General features: G+C 41.9%; 1 long non-coding RNA gene across 1 annotated transcript; it reads right to left on the minus strand.

The window, feature by feature from the left end:
• Positions 1-4,685: 4,685 nt before the first annotated feature.
• On the minus strand, positions 4,686-5,322 carry LOC127631371 (uncharacterized). The gene is made up of 3 exons (XR_007968948.1): positions 5,202-5,322; positions 4,877-5,036; positions 4,686-4,789 (listed from the first exon to the last, which is right to left on the minus strand). It is a non-coding gene; the product is annotated as an uncharacterized LOC127631371 (long non-coding RNA).
• Positions 5,323-5,565: the final 243 nt, after the last annotated feature.

A 5,565-nucleotide genomic window follows, 5' to 3' on the forward strand; every position in this document is an offset into this window, starting at 1 on the left:
CGCACGAACCTCGCCGTTAACCCATGGTTTCTGGTTGGGGTAGATCCGTATTGTTTTGGTTGGCACAACGTCCTCTACGCACTTACTGATGAAACACGTTATGCTATCAGCGTAAGCCTCGATGTCGTCATCAGAGGCGGACCGGAACATCTCCCAGTCCGCGTGATCAAAACAGTCTTGTAGCGCAGGGTCTGATTGGTCCGACCAGCACTGGATCGTTCTGAGGGTGGGTGCATCCCGTTTTAGTTTCTGCCTGTAACGGGAAGCACCCACCCTCAGAACGATCCAGTGCTGGTATACTATAACTATAACATTTGTTATGAAAAAACTATAGCCTAAACACATTTACGTAAAATAAAAAATTGTATTATATAAAAATGTCTAAATAGATTCCCGCTAATAAATTGAATATGAAACTATAACTTTTCTGTCACTGTGTTACAGAATAAACATGATATATTTTAGTAAGGGTGATGATGTGTATATTAAAAACCTTGTAATTGATGTTGGTGCATGGTATTGTCTCCTCTTATCTCGGCAATGTCAGTGCTGTTAATAATGTCAGGGCTGTCTAGCAGTTTGAGAATTTTGACTTCTTCCACAGTGCTCTAAAGTAGATTATTTTTGATTATTTTCCCCCTTTTCTCCCAAATTTGGAATGCCCAATTCCCAATGCGCTCTAAGTCCTCGTGGTGGCGTAGTGACTTGCCTCAATCCTGGTGGCAGAGGACGACTCTCAGTTACCTAGATTTTCAATCCGCGCATCTTATCACGTGGCTTGTTGAGCATGTTACCGCGGAGACATAGTGCGTGTTGATGCTTCACGCTATTCTCCGCGGGATCCACACAAAACTCACCACATTATAGTGACCACAAGGAGGTTACCCCATGTTACTCTACCCTCCCTACCAACCGGGCAATTTGGTTGCTTAGGAGACCTGGCTGGAGTCACTCAGCATGCCCTTGATTCCACTCAAGACTCCAGGGGTGGTAGTCAACATCTTTACTCGCTGAGCTAACCAGGCCCCCATAAAGCAGATTATTCTTTGAGATCAAATGGGTTGTATAAGTTTTGTGATCTTTTGTGGGTTGTATAACGTTTGTGCCGATATCAAATTAAGGCTTGTTGAGATATGCAATTGTTCCTGTCCATGCTATCCCACAGCTCTGCTTATCCTATCTCTGGTCTGGAGCTCACTGATGTGCGTTGCAGTTGTAAATTTGCTTTGTACATTTGGAAACTAGCAAGATTGTTTGCTATGTTTTATTTTATTTGAATTATGTTGTCTTGTTATTTGGGGTGAGATTTATTTGGGTAGAGTGAGAGCATGAGGCAGAGCCTAGCATTGATTAGTTACAGCTGTCATTGATTTTGACAGTTGTAAAAGTGGCACTTACTGTTCATGATGAGGGGGAAACCAGCTGATTTGACCTCTGGCACATCGGCATGGTATCCATTAGGGCTTCACGAAAGATTGAATTAAATGAAATCACTATACTGTCTTGCATGATTACTAAACCACAAAAGTCTGGTTTTATAAAACAGTCTGCATTCATCGCTTTAGTCAGTGATGCGTGATCAAGCAATACCCTCTAGCAGGTGTGTGCTGAGCAGTGCAGCAATATTAGATCATATGTTTATCATATGTTACAAATCATATTGTCTCATTACAGAGGACAGCAGAGTAGACATATTAATATAGAATGGTGATTCAAACTGACTGGAACTACTTCTGCATTAAACAGTTTTAACAAACGTATTCCAGCCAAACAGAATTGAGTATTTGAATAGACCATGGTATAACAATAGAATTGCTAATGTCTTGCTAAAGACACCGCAGCGCATCATCCCCTCCAAACTGATCACCAAACTCAGTGAACTGGGCATCAATTCCTCCCTCTGTAACTGGATTCTGGACTTCCTAGACAAACAGACCTCAGTCTGTTAGGTTAAATAATCACACCTCTTCAACCTACCTAACACAGGGATGTGTGCTGAGCCCTCTCCTTTACTCCCTAGTCACCTACGACTGCACACCTCAGAATCAGATTCAGAATCAGAAAAACCTTTATTGCCAAGTATGTTTTTTACGCATAAAAGGAATTTGTTTTGGTGTTTTAGACGCATGTGTCACACATTCTCTAAATTTAAAAAACAAGTATTAAAATGTAAGCAATATAAATATAAATATGTCCACACAGTATATATTAAAAGTAAGAAAAAAATAAAAGAGAGCAGAGACCTATATATGGCTCTAACACCATTGTCAAGTTTGCAGACGACACTACGATGATTGGTCTCATCAGCAACAATGATGAGATGGCCTACAGGTCCAGCACCTATCATCGTGGTGCACTGACAACAACCTGGCTCTCAACACTAAGAAGACCAAAGAGCTCATTGTGGACTTCAGGAAGTCTAAAGCTGGCACACACACACCCATTCTCATCAACGGGACTGAGGTGGAGCGTGTCACCAGTTTCAAGTTTCTGGGCATCCACATCTCTGAGGACCTCTCTTGGACCCTCAACACCTCTACCCTGATCAAGAACGCTCACCAGCGTCTCTTCTTTCTGAGGAGACTCAAGAAGGTCCACCTGTCTCCTCAGATCCTGGTGAAGTTCTACCGCTGCACCATCGAGAGCATCCTCACCAACTGTGTCACAGTTTGGTATAGGAACTGCTCTGCCCATGACCGGAAAGCACTGCAGAGGGTGGTGAAAACTGCCCAACGCATCACCGGTTCCACACTCCCCTCCATCGAGACAATCCAGGGCAAACGATGCTTGCGAAGGCACGCAGCATCATCAAGGACTGTTCCCTCCCCAACCACAGCCTGTTCACCCCACTCCCCTCCTGGAGGCATTTCAGGTCCCTCCACACCCGAACCAGCAGGTTTAGAGGAAGCTTCTTTCCTGCGGCTGTCACCCTACTGAACTCTAGCTCTGCATCCCGGTGACAATTGACCCCCCCAAACCCCCACCACCCCCTGACAATTTGCACTCCCAAATCCCACCCATTCTGTTCTATTGATTTATTTATTTAAAAATGTACATACTGTAATTACACCTATACATATTCCATATTCTACTGCTCTTCATACTATTCATACTGCACATACACTTATTCTTACTGCTCTATAATGTTACCACACTGCACAAACCCAGATAGCAATAAGTCGGCGGTCCGCTGGCGGCAGAATGGCGATATCGCAAACACGTTTGACGGCGGTCCGCCGGCGGCAGCCGCTTTTAAAAAGCGGCAGCCGCCTTCCTATCGCCTTCGATACCCGCTGGCCAGCTGCCGTTCCGCCGCCGTTATATCGAAGGCGGACCGTCGGAGGCAAACGCTTTTTCCGAGCGATCTGCCGCCGCTTATATATATATATATTTATAGCATGCAGTTTATCAAGAATAATGATTGATCAAACCAGACAAATTTCCATTTGGCGTTTTAATTCCACATTTCAAAGTACAGTAACTGTCATTGAAACAAGATGTCAGATCACTGAAATATAAATAACAGAAAAATACAAACATTATATATACACACACACACACAAAAGAACATGCAGGTTTCCAATTTCTTTTTTTTTTTAAAAAACACTATTGTAACACTTACAATAATTGTTAATAATATAAAGAGGTCAGCTCTGGGATGAAAAGAATTACCAGTAAACACAAGCAATGAGGATATTTGGTACCAAAGAAAGTGCAGGATACCAAATAAATTGAGGTATAACATCATATTTACAAGTCATTTCTAACAATAGGTTAAGTGGTAATAATTTAGAGTAAAGCTCTGGAGTAAAATATACCAACTGCAATGCTGACTGTGGCACAAGGATTTACAAGCTATATGTAACAATAGAATAACAGTTAAGCACTGTGATGGAATGAAAGTAGAATTTTTGGTACTAGTTAATGTGCAATATCAAGTATCAGAGGTATGAAATAGGATTTACAAACTATAATAGAATCGTTAAGCACTGACGGATTGAAATAAGCCAAAGTCACGGTAAGTAGAATATTTGATACCAGATAAAGTGCAGATATCAATATTAGATGTATAATCTAGGATTTACAAGCTATATTTAAAAATAGAATAGTTAAGCACTGTAACAATGAAATAAGCAGCAAATTGTATATGAAATAATTGAGATCTTTGGTATCAAGGAATGTGCAGGATAACAGGTATAATATACATTTTGACAATCAACTTTCACATGACAACAAGTGGGAATAAATATAATTAACAGCAGAAAATCTGGCTATAGAGAACACAGCCAATCAGAATGTCTGGAGAGGTTGGGGACTGTGTGGCGTAGTGGGCTAAGAATCACCGGTTTTCCCCGACCTCCAGAATGAGGCAGTGCAAATTGGCATATCTTCAGTGATTCCTCGTGCGCCTGTATAAAAGGACAAACCATCCCATATTCATCCAAGGAGCTGCCCTCAAAGCAGGGACACGAGAGAAAAAAAAAATAGAAAAAGAGCAATTTCCACAGTGAACTGTGTGGATTGGGTGAGTGTAGTCTGACACTTTTAGCAGGATTTTTTAGGGGTCTTGATGTTACTGACTGCAGGATAAAGAAAGCGTTACAGTTGTCAGTGATGCTGGGGTGTCAGTAGTCAGCCTAGGTTTAAGGGGTCGGCTGTGGGTCCCTCTCAGCTGTGCGGCGCCTTTTTCCACCTTCATGTTCAGATGCTCCTTTCAGGTAACACGTAACATTAACCTGGATCACCTCATCAGTGGCATCCTGGGTTGCCGGGTTCTTCCGGATGGCTCCTGTAGAAAATAAAGATCTGTCATTCCATTTGAATGGTAATAAGGTCATACACATCTACTTAAATATAAAAAAAATATCCAACTTACTTTGAACAATGGTCTTCAGGAACATGTCTCTAAAACATGCTTTATCCCCTACACCAGTCCAGGTTGTATTGATGGAAAGGTGATTAGAGAAGATACTCTGAAGCATTAGCCACACGGTTGTCTTTAGGTCCCTCCCACATTTAATTGCCAAAAACCGAAGCTGAAAATACAAAAAAAACATGTTACAAATTACATTTCTCTGAAGCTTCTCATAAATTTAAAATGTGACAGGCTGTGGATTCAGACTGTAGAATATGCAGTGTACGATCTTAATTGTACTTTTTAGATTACCCTATACCGTTATAAACGAAATCGGCACACTTACAAATCGTTGCTGGAGCTCTTTATCCTGCCTCAAACTGTTGTCAAGCAACGCCAAATCCTCCTGGGTGTCTAGGGGGGAGTAACAGATCCCCTGGCAGGGATAACTCTCCAACAGACACATTGGCACTGAAACGTTGCAGCATAGCATTTTGTCAGTCCATGCTACGCACAACATCACCAAATTCCAAGACGTCGCAGCATTAGGGTTTGATCTGCACCTACAGGGGTTCCCAGAATAAAAGAATAAAGTAGTCAGTCCTGGTCCTTCAACTACTAAACTATGACATTTATATCTAGGTCTACTACATGTACAGGTGGCCCCAGTGGGAATTAAACCAACAACCACAGGTGTTGTTTGCAAGTTG

Source organism: Xyrauchen texanus, chromosome 38 (genome assembly GCF_025860055.1).
Source record: "Xyrauchen texanus isolate HMW12.3.18 chromosome 38, RBS_HiC_50CHRs, whole genome shotgun sequence".
Lineage (NCBI taxonomy): Eukaryota > Metazoa > Chordata > Actinopteri > Cypriniformes > Catostomidae > Xyrauchen > Xyrauchen texanus.